This window comes from Malaya genurostris, chromosome 2, assembly GCF_030247185.1.
Source record: "Malaya genurostris strain Urasoe2022 chromosome 2, Malgen_1.1, whole genome shotgun sequence".
Lineage (NCBI taxonomy): Eukaryota > Metazoa > Arthropoda > Insecta > Diptera > Culicidae > Malaya > Malaya genurostris.
In genome coordinates, this window is record NC_080571.1 from 22,678,536 (window position 1) to 22,693,245 (window position 14,710).

At 37.8% G+C, this 14,710-nt stretch overlaps 1 protein-coding gene across 4 annotated transcripts in view; it reads right to left on the reverse strand.

The window, feature by feature from the left end:
• The window catches only part of LOC131432592 (mucin-5AC), a 133,398-nt gene that overhangs the window by 26,458 nt on the left and 92,230 nt on the right, over window positions 1-14,710 (reverse strand). Inside the window, exon 2 of one of the 4 annotated variants that reach the window (XM_058598949.1) lies at window positions 13,017-13,054. The exons of 2 other annotated variants lie outside the window; for them this stretch is intronic. The gene's annotated coding sequence lies outside the window, so the exon portion shown is untranslated. Of the gene's footprint in view, window positions 1-9,720; window positions 10,013-13,016; window positions 13,055-14,710 lie in introns of those variants that run through there. One more of the 4 variants, XM_058598950.1, reaches the window with a different exon arrangement.

Here is a 14,710-nt window from a genome sequence, read left to right on the forward strand (position 1 = left end):
AATTTCAGATTCTCAGTAGGCGACGCGAGAGTTAGACGTCAAATTTTTGTGCCGTGTTTTTTTCCACTCCTCCACTGATAAAATAGAGAGAAAAGCGTGCAATCTTTCTGTTATAGTGACGCAAAAGTTCGATGCGATTGCACTTATTTTCATCCTATCGTATAAATCAATGTATTGAACAGAGATGACATATCTCACTTTAACTAATGGTTTTCCTATATGTGTTCAGATACCTTGCGAAGCAGTTGCATACTTCGCAGAATAATTTTGGTTATTTGAGATTAGTTTTATAAAACCTAATTATATGGATATTTTTACCGAAAATTTAATATTTGAAGCCGATCCAAATTCAAGATGGCGAATTCCGGTTTATCGATAATTTTTTGAAAATAATTACAATATTAGTACACCTAAACCTCCGGTTTACGAAAATTTTTCTTACGTCACATCTTTTTACGGACCAAATCCCAAATAATGTAAACTTTTTTTACGAACCTGCTTCGTAAAAAGATTTCGGAGTGTATCGAAAATAAGCTATCCACATACATTTGTGTTGTACGGATGTATTTGTGACGGTTTGTATGCTGCTCAGATCACAACATGCTGTGCTTTTGGCTGTCAGCTTTCGTTTGTTTACTTGTTTTTACGGTTGAAATTCTGCGTTTTCAAAATGTCGCGTATTGAAAAGGAAGTGGAAATTAAGGTTCTGGACACATGGCTAAGTAAAAAGGGTATGACTATGCGAAAATTGGCGAAGCGGTTTGGAATTCATCATGCCAGTGTTAAAACCATCATTAATGAGTTTGGGGAACACTATTCTTTGAATGAGTTACCAGGAAGAGGCAGAAAACCCGGTTCTTCCAAACCCGAAACTGGACCAGAAAGTGGTATCTCTAATCATGAAGAACAAATTAATGTTAATACGTGATTTGGGCTAAAAAGCAGGAACGAGGGTCGGAATAATCCAGCGTATCAAGAGGCGAAATCACCTGAAGACCTACAAGAAGCTGAAAATCTCGAAACAAAGTGTAGAACAAAAGAAGCGAGCAGCAACAAGGGCCCAGAAATTGTATTCGCGTCTTTTGCAGTGTCCGGATGCATGCGTTTTGATGGACGATGAGCCTTACGTAAAGGAGGACTCAAAAACCCTTCCAGGTCCACAATACTTTACTGTCGTCGTTGGGGAGGATGTGAGCGATGCGGACAGGTCGATTCAAGTGGAGAAACTCGGTCGAAAGGTACTGGTATGGCAAGCAATATGTTCCTGTGGTTTGAAGTCAACCATTTTTTACACTACCGGAACTATAAATGCAGAAATCTATCGAACTGAGTGTTTCCAGAAGAGATTGCTACCTTTATATAAGAAGCGTAGTACACCTCCACTGTTTTGGCCGGATTTAGCGTCGGCTCACTATGTCAAAACCACTTTGAGAACCTCGTTGAGAAAAATATCAATCCACCAAATTGCCCGCAGCTTCGACCCATCGAACGTTACTGGGCAATCGTAAAGAGGGTCTTCAAGAAGACTGATAAGGCTGCTGGGAACATGCAGGAGTTCAAAAAAATTTGGGCTCAAGCGTCCAAAAAATGCTACACTTGTCCGGAACTTGATGAAGAGCGTTCGATCAAAAGTTCGAAAATTCGGGAAGGAATAACTTAAATTTCATCCAGTTTTCATTATGCTCAAGTTTAACCTCGTACAATAAAGGATCAATTTTTAGTTTGAATAAAATATCGTTTTTATCATAATTTGAAAGAAAATTTTGGGGATAGCTTATTTTCGATACACTACTTATAGAACTAACCATACAATTCTTATATTGTTCCCAGTTCCTGGCTTCGGATGCATAGAGGTCAAAACACGAAAACCAAACTTACTTCATTTACACAGAGATGGCCAAATCGAGTCTTATGGTTTTGTTAACAGTTATTGAGTTTCATCCGACATCCGGTTCCGGAATTACAGGGTGAAGTGTGTTTAAATTTTCAAACCGTTCTTTAGAGCGACGAAGCAAAAATAGAAAATTTCTAGATTTTTAGTAGGCATTGACAGAGTTAGACGTCAATCACTGTGAAAACTTCTGAACAGAGGCCCGGAGGGCCGAGTGTCATATACCATTCGATTCAGTTCGTCGAAATCACACGAGTGTGTGTTCTCAGAAATAGCTGAATCGATTTTTACAAGCCTAGATTCTGATGAAAGGTCTTATGGACTGCTTTGAATTTTATTCCGATCTGACTTCCGGTTCCGGAACTACAAAGTGATATGCAGCAAAAATAAGGAAAAAATTGCCACTAACTTATTTCTCAGAGATGACTGAACTGATTTTCACAAACTCAGATTCAAACAAACGGACTTATAATCCTATAGCATGCTATTGAATTTCATCTTTATCTGACTTCCGGTTCCGGAATTACATTACGCATTACCCATTTGCGCACTCATTTTTCTCGAAAATTTCTTTACCGATTTGTACAAACTAAAATACAAACAAAAGGTCTTGAAATTCTTTAAAATGTCCCGAAAAGTAGATCCAGATCCGACTTTAGGTCCCGGTACTACAAAGCAATAAGTGTAATTTTTTTTAAATTTCATGAGTATTTTTTAAAAAGTGATGGCGAAACGAGAAGCACATTTTTATAAAACGTACTGGTAAATTCATCTAGCAGGCAGGACTTGTTAGTTAGTGGATGTATAAATCCACTTTGGGACTACTAGTCTTCGGTTTCGGCTCCTAAACGCACCGATAATGGTGTAGAAAAGCTCCAAAAACGGAGCTCACTTCGATTTCTCAGCAACGGCTGAACCGATTTTCACAAAGCATGACTTAAATTGAAGCTCTCAGTGTCTTAAAAGATACTGTGCAATTTCATCCAGATCCTACTTGCGGTTTCGAGATTGTAGGGATTGATTGATTTCGATGAATATCAAAACATTCAAACTGTCATACAAAATGATGTCAACCCGGTACGCATCGGTACGTGCTGGTACGGAAGAAGAAAACGCCATCGCCTAGCACACAGCGTGCTTTGTTCAATTTTGTATATCTTGCAAGGTTACCACATTTGAATCTATATTAACTTGACATAACTGTTTACCAATTTAGGGGAAAAGTAAATCCAAAGAACATTTTTGATTTTATTCAAGTTTGAAATAAAATAGTGACAGAATCTTCTAGTTATGTTTTCAAAAATATAAGTAGTATGAGAAAGGCATCATTACACCACTAGGTGGATTAAAATGTTTTTTCCAACAAAAATGTATGATTTTGACGGGAGCGGGTCATTTCGCCGAAAGGGTCATGTCTCCTGTATGTTATGTCTCTTATATAACCGATGTGACACAGCCACATAACCGAAGCCAAGATGGCTCGGCGGTTCAAAGCCACCGACGCGACGCTAGCTGAGTCGGCCGCCGACCCGCGGGTCGGAAGCGGCGGCCTCTTGCATATAAATCTGTAACCGCCTCGTTTGCCCGGTCTAATCAAAGCTAGGTTTCTTTGCTTTAGTTAAATCCGAACGAGCGGTAGCGAGGTTGGACAGCATATGATCCAAAACGATGTGGCGTAGCCGCATTAGATATTTTTTTTCATTTTCACTTAATAAATGGAAAACACCACATACATTTGCCTGGTAGATACACCTATACAGTTGCTTTGATGCTTAGTAGCTAATAGTCAACAAGTTTCCTTGGAAACTCCGTTCGGAGGTTCATGAATCAATCTTTATTGAAGAGTACAAGAATCAATTTTTCTTCAACAAGTACAATTGTAGGTCAACAAATTGGGCGTTAACGCTATCATCTTTCATTTGTCTTTATTTTAAATCAATTCTAATTACGATTTTAAGACGATTTCAGGATTCGGCGAAATGGCATTCGGTGAAATGACCCTGATCCATTATGAATTATTGAAGAGCCTGTCCACGTTGAAACTCTTTCTAATGTTTATGAAAAAAACCGGTATATTGTTTACATTTTCCTACAGGACTTTTCTATAACTTGACATAACAGCATTGAACACAATTTATATAGCTACTGAAAAATTACAGGAAGCATTTCTGCTGTTCATTTGGTGCTGATACTCAATTAAGGGCTAAGGCCAGGGGTTTTTAGGGTGTTTTAGAGGGCGGCTATTTTCACGCTTCAAATCTGATTTTCTCAGAAACGGTGACGAATATAAAAAAAAAGTATGGGTGTGTAATGTCAGAGACATAACTGGATGTCGTGAATACGAATATGATACGCTTTATTTATGCTTCCGAATTCGAATAGGTAGTTCATCGATTGTTTGAATTGTGCAACTTTCCCCTCTTTCATTACTAGAAATTTAAACGATGCGCCTAGACTAAATTACAGATTAGTTACATTAAACATTCTGAAACGCAATTAAATATTATGAAATAAGCAGTATAGTTCTTTATAATAAAAAAATGGTGGCTCTGAAAAGAAATTTTTATGAAAGCGTTCGTGATGAAGAGTTACGATTTGAGTAAGTTCAGCACGCAGACTCTGAATTCTAAACCCATATTCCAGAACTAAGCTCTCAAACTTGAAGACGATTTTTCGCCATGACTACCAGAATGGGTTTTATAAAGTACAGTGAAGTAAATTTCCGCATAATTCTTTAGGAGTATTATTATGGTTCTAAAAAGAACCGAATAGGAGAAGTCTGGAATAAAGAACTGGATCCTGAGTTCAAGAACTAAATTTAGAACCAATAACAGACTCAGAATCCAGTTTCAATTCTAGAATTGCAATTTCGAAACTCAAATTAGTTCCGGAATACAGTTCCAGAATCCAGTTTCAGCACGCAGGCTCTGAAATCTGAACCTATATTGCGGAACTAAAATCTGAAAATTGAACTTCTCGTTACGACTACCGAAAACCAAATGATGGCAGGTGCTCTCTCCGTCGCTGCTTCCGCGATGGCAGTCTTCTCGCCTTGAAGGCCAGCAAGCGAATGAGAGTTGCGACCTGAGCGTTTGAGGTTTTAACCACGCAGAAGGTGCTCTCTCCGTCGCTGCTAGTTGATGGTTTAACTTTCGCGATGGCAGTCTGCTCGCCTTTAAGGCCAGCAAGCGAATGAAAGTTGCTACCTGAGCGTTTGAGGTTTTAACCACGCAGAAGGCGCTCTCTCCGTCGCTGCTGGTTGATGGTTTAACTTCCACGACGTCTGCTTCCATCGAACGCACGAAAAGAAATGATCGATTTTCACCACGGTTCCCCTTTTATACGCATTCAGTTGAAGATATGTGCCTGACTACCTCAAAATCGTCGTCCTTGCGCGAAAAACCCAAGCGAAAGTAAAGAGTTTTCCGCATTATTTTGAAATTTTGAGAAAATCTAATTTTTGAGTTGTTTGTGGTTATCTCACACTGCTCAAAATATTATCCTAAATTCCTGATCATATTTTTGATGAAATGGTGAAAGAATTATGTTGCTACCATTAATACAAGTCGAGATATTCACGATTAAGTTCTGCCCATTCTTCCATATGGCTAATTTTGAAAAGGCACCCCATAGTAAAGTAAGTCGTATTCACGACAAAAACCCAACTGACAATATCTTCAAAAATTAATTCAGATTATTCTGTGAAAATTTCAGAATGATTCATTGACTTTAGCGGTCGGGAAAGTCTTTTTTCTGAAGGCAGAATTGCATAGCTGAAAACTCCGTCTTTCAACTTATTCATTGAATATCTCGCCCTCAAAAGTATGGATCAAAAATCTGTCCTGACAGTGTCTAGATAATTTAGTTTGGATGCGATTAGTGCATAAAAACATAAGTGTAGTCACGATAAACATGAAGTGAATATTATTTTATTGAAGGTAAGTCGATTTCTATGTCGGTGCCATTCTAGTTCCCTGGTAACGTAACGAAGCATGAGAGAGAAATAAAATCGGCTCAGCAAGGCTGCCAAACAAGCGGTAGCTTTATTGGATTGTATATGATGTAGTCAAACTTGTAACCGAAAATATCAAAACTTTCTTGGCCACCCGACCCATCGAGAGTCATTTTGCACATTTGCGAGAGAGCATGGAGCGAAATGTAATACACCGAGTGAGACACGTGGTTATACGCAACCAACGTGCATACACTTTGCAATTTTGTTTCATATGTACACACTTAAAACCATTTCTTGAGCTCGGCATAATAAAATGTCGAAACTGATCGGCAACACCTAACTTTGCTGATTACTCAGTAATCAATAAGCATTTTTTTGAACTTCGTTAAATGCATTCACTGATACTTCGGTAAAATGCTTCATTTTTCCGAAATTTGGCATAATTGCTTGCTGAATTTATCAGTAAACAACAGATATGCCGACATCAGCAGTTACGTAACGTTTGCCGAGATTTCGGAATATGCGCTAGCTTTTGCCGAAATTCAGCACGCCAGCTGTCATTTCTTGCCGCGTTACATTTTCGCTTCGCATTGCGCGGTTATTTTCTGGTGAAATTTTCTAGTGAAAAAATGGATATTTTAGAAACTGTTAGTAAGAAAGACGTAAGAATCTACGATCTATTCAGTAAGTACGATTGCAACACATTCTTTTTTATATAGAAAGCAACTTCTATTGCTTATTTCTATTGTGAAGTTATCATGGAATTTTTGGAAGTTAACTCAATATATAAAAACCTATTTTGATTTTCATATTTCCAGCTCGACTCAAAGTGGCCGCATCCGGAAGCGTCGCTATTAGTAGTGATGTCTGAGGAATTTGGCGAAGGAGACTGCTCTCTAATTTGGAAAGATGTAAGTAATTCCCGCGGGACCGGGAATACTGTCAACATTCAATGATCTTTGCATTGCTTATACAGTATTCGGTATTGAATGCGAGCCTTCCGACAATTTTTTTAAAAATATTTTATGCCACTTGTTTTCAGGTAGAGGCCTTTTAGCACTACCGGCCAAAAATTTGTAAGTCTCCTTTAAGTGTAAATAAAATAAATTTTTGATCCCAAACGGCCTGTTTATAATGTTGACAAATCACGAATTAAATTAATCGGTTAACTTTTCAATTACTGATGATTCAGTAATTTATTTTTTCCTTTTTTTCATTGCGTTACTGAATACTCAGTGAAAGTTTAACTGAACAATCAGTAAATCTTCTGCTGACGATTTCGGCAATATTTGACGTTTGTCAAATTTGAGGGTGCCGAGAAGTTCAGTAATTTTAATTTTTGCCGAGATGATTACTGATTCCTCAGCTGTGCGAATCTCGGCATTTTTTTGCCGAGACTCAGCTAAAAAATTTAAGTGTGTACTTGTAGATACACGGATAAAAATCTATTGCCGGTACCATGATTTTGATGTGGAACATATTTTTATTTTTTATATAGGGGTGCGTTTTCCGGCATTTACTCATCAAAACTGTTCCAAAAATGTACACACTTAAAACCATTTCTTGAGCTCGGCATAATAAAATGCCGAAACTGATCAGCAACACCTAAATTTGCTGATTGCTCAGTAATCAATACGCATGTTTCTGAACTTCGTTAAATGCATTCACTGATATTTCGGTAAAATGCTTCACTTTGCCGAAATTTGGCATAATTGCTTGCTGAATTTATCAGTAAACAACAGATATGCCGACATCAGCAGAGACGTTTGCCGAGATTTCGGAATATGCGCTAGCTGTTGCCGAGATTCAGCACGACAGCTGTCATTTATTGCTGCGTTACATTTTCGCTTCGCATTGCGCGATTATTTTCTGATGAAATTCTCGAGTGAAAAAATGAATAATCTTCGAAGAAACGTGGCACCACTTGCAAGTAAAAATATTGAATAAATATAGTGACATGTTTCGCTTTATAAAAAGCGACTTTATCAGATCACATTATAAGGGAAAAACACCCAACACGGCTCAAAGAGTCCTCGAGACAAAACGGAGGACAAATTCAATAGATCAAAGTAAGTTTATTTTTTGAACAATACCGTATATGCATCATTAAATATTGAAAATTTTTGTATATTTATTTTTATTTTCATATTTCCAGCTCGACTCAAGGTGGCCGCATCCGGAAACGCCGCTTTTTATTATGCTACATGTTTTAAGGTAGAGGCTTTAAGCACTACTGGCAACAAATTTATAAGCCTCCTTTAAGTGTTAATAAAATGAATTTTTGATCCTGAATGGTGTGTTTATAATGTTTAGAAATTACAAACAAAATTAATTGACTAAATTTTTAATTACTGATGATTTGGTAATTTGTTTTTTTCATTTTTTCGTTTTATTGGATTGCCGAATATTCAGCGAACGTTTCACTGAGCAAACAGTAAATCTTATGCTGGCGATTTCGGCAATATTTGACGTTTGTCAAATTTGAGGGTGCCGAGACGCTCAGTTATTTTATTTTTGCCGAGATGATTGCTGATTACTCGGCTGTGCGAATCTCGGCATTTTTTTGCCGAGACTCAGCTAAAAAATTTAAGTGTGTACATCCTGTGAGGGGTCTCGAGGAATATTGACAACTTGGAAGGCGCCATCTTGGATTTTAAATCGAGTTGAAACATTGCTCTCCGGTCTGTTTCAAAACATGATTACAAAGTAGGTTCGTGAACAAAGTTTTTGTTATTGACAATTTACTTTGTAAAACAGACTACGTTATTTGGGGATTGGTTCGTACAAAGATGTACGAGAATCGAATACTTCATAAATGGCGGTTTAGGTGTAAAATCGTTAGAAGCCGTTGAAAACTTTGTTATAAATCAACAGTGCGAATGCAAAATTTTTTCAAATACGCAGGGCACGGGTACTGAAAGTCACTACAATCTAGTTGGTTTAAAAGTCAAAAAAGAATTTTAATAGGCTTCTCAGAAAGCTGCTCTCAAGTTTCTCTCTTGTCTACCGGTGTGTTTATGCTGAAACTAAGCTCATAGAGATTCGCATTTGTCATTTAGAAATTTTACTTTTCACTCAGTCGACTAAGGAACAGTCAGTGATGCCACTTTAATTCAATTTAGTCAACCTCAATAAGATAAATAAGTCTCCGCATGAAAATGCTGTCAAAAGTTTCCTACTGTAATAACTAGAGGCGCCACAGTAACTACAAAGAATCGACCAAATATCATCACTAGTCCTTATAACAGTCATACTATTTAAGAATAGTTCATTTTTTTTTCTAATGTCACTAGATAGTATCTAAAATCATTACATTAATGAAGAAAAACATGTCAACTAATCGCAATGTCAGCCTCATAAGAAACCGTTTTAACCTTGTTCTTCGCGGCGTATGGTTGAGTCATCTCATCGATTACAACACACCCCCCCGGTGACATTGCTGCCCATGTAACGTCGATAATCTCCTTATCCTGAACTTGCTTCACCGTCTTCGAACCGGCCACCACTGAACTCTTTCTTCAGTATTTTTTTCCTTTGCATAATCATACCTTATTACATTGACCATGGAAAGTCATCACCATTAGTAATTGCGGTTCTCCTCCGTCTCCATGATTGCACACGCAAAAGAAATGTTTTCAAAGCACACACAGAGAGGCCTACTACGAGAAGTCGTCCTCGTATAGACGAGCTTACTCCGTAATTGGACAGCCGTACCTTGACGTTGTACGCCACAGTCTCACGCATTCCTCACCATCATTCAGCAGCATTCGATTTGTTTCGTTCGAGCAATCGCTTCAAAACACTCGAACTTGCCGTCAGACTTTGCAATATTGATGATGATCTTTGCGACTAAAAGAAAAAAACTTGATTGTACGCGCTACTTAGCTCTTGCCGCCGGAGGATGCCTTCGGTGAAAGTCCTTCCTACTGCTTCGCCGGTGGCGGTTAAGCTCTCTTCGTGATAATTTGACGTCTATTATGGTTACAACATTTTTTCGCTACCGGATCAGAGTAAAATAAATGGATTCCGTTTTGTCTTGATATACACAAACAGCCGGAAAGCGAGCACATCAGCGTAGCCATCCTGATTTGTTCGTCAGGTTCGACCAGACCAATCGAGGAAACTCTACCGGACGGAGGTCGCTGGTCGGCCTGGCAGAAATCGTACAATAATTATTTCGTCACTGCGCCTTGTCCGCCCCGTGTCTGACTGCAACAACTAATGTCATCGCTTTATAATGGATAGGAAGTTGTTATGCAAGTTTGGTGGGACGCAAAAAAAACAACGCTACACAGCATATTGTGTACGGCCTACTATGCTTTGAGCATTACATTGTAAACAGTCTGGGCCCAGTGAATGTTGAGACGACAGTGGAGAGCGGCTTACTTCGAGTAGGTTTGGGAAGCATAGGTTTATGAATGGGGTGTGGGAATCAAACAAGTAAAAATTCCATACAACTCAATTGCAAACACACATGATTGAAAACGAAAAGGTTGCAAAAGCTAGAGTAATTCAAATCTCTACCAAATTTACTTAGGTATCCAAATAAAATTTGTCATTATATTACTTATAGGCATAGTTTTTTAAACTTAACTCTTTACGTTTACTGTCATGTTATTTCTGTATCACATGTCTAAGACCTTCATAATATTTATATAGCACAACAATCCACAAGACTTTTGATGATGCCATATATTCTTAGATCATTTAGATTCCTACTTAAAATGACGACAATTCCCTGCATAGAGTAGCACAACCGAGCACCGAAGAACGGAAAACATCTTGTAAATTTTGTAGGTCACATTAGTAGATGGTCGTACAAATGTTCGGATTTAGATTCCGGAAGTAAAGATCTGAAGTTCCAAAACGAAACTCACATAAATTTCTCAGAGAGAAAATTACGTTTCAGCACAGGTAATATAGTACGAGGAAGCCAAATCAAGGGAACGAGGGTGATGTCCAAGTAATTGAAACCTAAACCGTTGATTTTAGCCATGGTAGCGATACTCATGTGCTTCGTGTAAGCCCATTTCACAGCGATTTCGGTCTACAATCGCCTTCATTAATGCACGCCAATACTGGCTTTTTCTGATTTGAGGTTGTTCTCCAAAAGTATACTACGCCGATCCCAGAAAACCGACATTGTGATCTTTCCGTCCCACTGAGATGCCCTTCGGGGCACTTATGCCGCCTCAAAATACTCGTGCTGAATTTAGTCTATTGTCGGGTAATCATTCTGTTTTCTGGCTTATAATAATGGATTCAGCCAAACATGTACTAGAAGTGCGCTTGCGTTCGTCTTTCTAGCCATAATGTAACATGTAACGTTTTGTAACACCAAAAACTTACAAAAAAAGTTTGTAATGTCTATAACATACAAAAGAGTAACGCATGTAATGCTTCGTAGCGCCTGAAACTTATTTAAAGGAACGAATGTAATGCTTCGTGACGGCTCTAACTTACAAAAAGGAACGCATTTAACACTTCATAACGCATGTAACATACAAACGAGTAACGCACGTAATGCCTACAACTCACAAAAAAATTAGTGCATGTTACTCTTCGTAACGCAAAAAACTTATACAGAGTAACACATGTCACGATTCGTAACGCCTGTAACTCACAAAAAGTAACTCTTCGTAACACCTGTAATTTATAAAAGGCAACGCTTCGTAACGCCTCAAACTTACCAAAAAGTAACGTATGTAACGCATCGTAACGCTTGTAGCTTACAAACGTGTAATGCTTGTAACGTTTCGTAACGTTTATAACTCATAAAAAGTAATGCATGCAACACTTCGTAACGCCTAAAACTAACAAAAAAAGTATCGCATGTCCTGCTATTGGATTTTACCCCGATCCGACTTCCGATGATATGCACCAAAGATTTTTACAATCTTAGATTCAAACGAATGGTTTTATGGCCCCATAGCTTGCTATTGCATTTTATCTTTATCCGACTTTCGGTTCTGGAATTACTAGGTAATATGTGCAAATCTATGAGAAATTTCTCAACCGATTTTTACAAACTAAGATGCAAATAAGAAGTCTTGAAATCCTTTAAATAGTCCCTGAAAATCTGAGTCAGATCCGACTTCCGGTTCCGGTATTACAGCGCGAAAAGTGAAAATTTTATATTTTCATAAGTTTTTTTTTTCACAAGTGATGGCGAAACGAGGTGCAAATTTTTATGAAACTTACTGGTAAATTCATCTAGTTGGCAGATCTTGTTAGTTAGTGGATACAAAAGTTTACTTTGATACTACTACTCCCCGGTTTCCGCTTCCGAAAGCACCGGTAATAGTGAAGAAAAGCTCCAAAAATGATGTCTCAACAACGATTAAACCGATTTTCACAAATCATAACTCAAATTGAAGCTCTCATTGTCTTAAAAGATACTGTGCAATTTGATCCAGATCCGACTTCCAGTTCCGCAATTATAGGGCGATGAGTATCAAAACTTTCAAACTGTCATACAAAATGATGAAAAATCGGTACGCATCGGTACGTGCTGGTACGGAAGAAGAAAATACCACCGACACAGCGTGCTTTGTTTTATTTTGTATAGGTCGTGCTTTGTTTTATTTTGTATAGGTTGTGAAGCGCCTCGGTTAAATATATGGCTTCGATTTCTTTTCTACTGGAGATCACAAAACCGCGAACAATATCGTTGAATGAGTGTCACAGTGTAATTGTGGCATTTCGGATTGTAGTAATACTGTTTTAGGCTTAGCGTTGTGCAATATATAGATAATCTTGTTCATCGTCCAAAATCTCTGAATGCAATGACAGATATGAAAGAGTATTGCGTATGTAACTCGAAATATTATTTCAACCAAGACTATGAACTACATTAATATAAGCTGCGGATTGCTCTCAAAGATTTCAAGACCTGTTTTTACGGAAGTTCTTGTACGACTAAGAGCATCCATGGAACAAATTAAAACCAAGCAATAAAAAATATATATTAACTGTTGATTGCTTGTTTCGATTTAAACGTTTGTGAAGTTTTTGAATGTCTGGTAACATCCCTGGAACAGTTTAAAAATTGAGTACAAAACCAAGGCCATTATTTTCAAGAGTACTTATAAGGGTCAAAAATATTCTTCTTGCTGTTTGTTTTTCATGTCCAATGTGGTTTTAATTCATAGAATGACATCATCTACTTACGTTAATTTCACTATGATATCGTTTCCTCTCGTAAATATCTAAAAATAGTAATAATAATATTAGTTTTCTAATATTTTTGCAAACTTCTAATTTGTTTGTTTATGTCTCTGTGGTTTCTTGGTTCGTAGCAACCAGAACAGTGTTGTTCACAAAGATTATTTCTATAATTAACAAGGGGTCACTTCATGTTATGGTAACTGGTGGTAAATCGCTAGCAATCACTTTTTATTACGATTTTCGTTCGGAGTGTATGGTCGTGTCGTCGATTAAACCACTAGGTGATTAAAAAAAGGTTTTTTTGCACATTTTAATCCGTTACTTCCGAACCGAGTACAAATCAATAACAGCCTATGGGACGAAGGGACCTTTCATTTGAGTCTAAGTTTGTGAAAATCGGTCCAATCATCTCCGAGAAAATCGAGTACACATTGTATGAGAAAGTTGACTGAATTGATATGGAACTATAAAACTTTCATTTAAATCTTGGCGGTAGTGACATAAATTTACAGGAACGACTGTCACTGCACAGAAAAGAATTATGAATTTTACAGGTGACATAATTCTACAAACGATACAATCCATAAACTACTTAACTTTGCATGTGACGCAATATTCCAGTCGTACAGAGTTCTACAGGCTCTGAATATAATTTGCACTAGTCTATCAAGTGCCGTTGTATAAATTTATATGTATCAATTATTCATCAAGCAGATATGAGCATCTGTGGTTCAGTCGATTAACTGACGTGCTTTGTGATCTGATGGTTCCTGGTTCAAGTCGCGCTGTTGCTTTCGATCTTATGTGTTTTATTTCATTTGATTTCAAGCCATGTAATTTTCAAATCACACAATTTTACATGTTCTTGAACACAAATTTGTGTGAAATACGACGTTCCATTTATGTGCATCTTGAAATATGTAAAATCACATGATTTTTGCCTTTCTCATATAGAAAGGTTATGCAATCACTTGAAAAACCGACCAGTGAAAATTGGCCCGGAGGGCCAAGTGTCATATACCATTCGACTCAGTTCATCAAGCTGAGCAATGTCTGTGTGTGTGTATGTGTCAAATAATCTCACTAGGTTTTCTCGGAGATGGTTTGACCGATTTCCACAAACTTAGATTCAAATGAAAGGTCTTCCGGTCCCATACGTAATTCCTGAATTTCATCCGGATCCGACTTCCGGTTCCGGAATTATAGGGTAAAGTGTGTTCAATATTGTACACCGTCACTTAAACCGGCGAAACAAAAAACGTGAAAAATTTTCTAAACTGATCGCAAAACTACATAAATCGATAGTCATAATCAGTAGGCAACTAAACAAACCGATTCCGGTTATCCTGGTTCCCGGTATCCGGTTCCGGAAGTACCGGAAATAGTGGTCATATATACCAAAATGGATCTCACTCACTTTTCTCAGCGATGGTTTGACCGATTTCCACAAACTTAGATTCAAATGAAAGGTCTTCCGGTCCCATACGGAATTCCTGAATTTCATCCGGATCCGACTTCCGGTTCCGGAATTATAGGGTAAAGTGTGTTCAATATTGTACACCGTCACTTAAACCGGCGAAACAAAAAACGTGAAAAATTTTCTAAACTGATCGCAAAACTACATAAATCGATAGTCATAATCAGTAGGCAACTAAACAAACCGATTCCGGTTATCCTGGTTCCCGGTATCCGGTTCC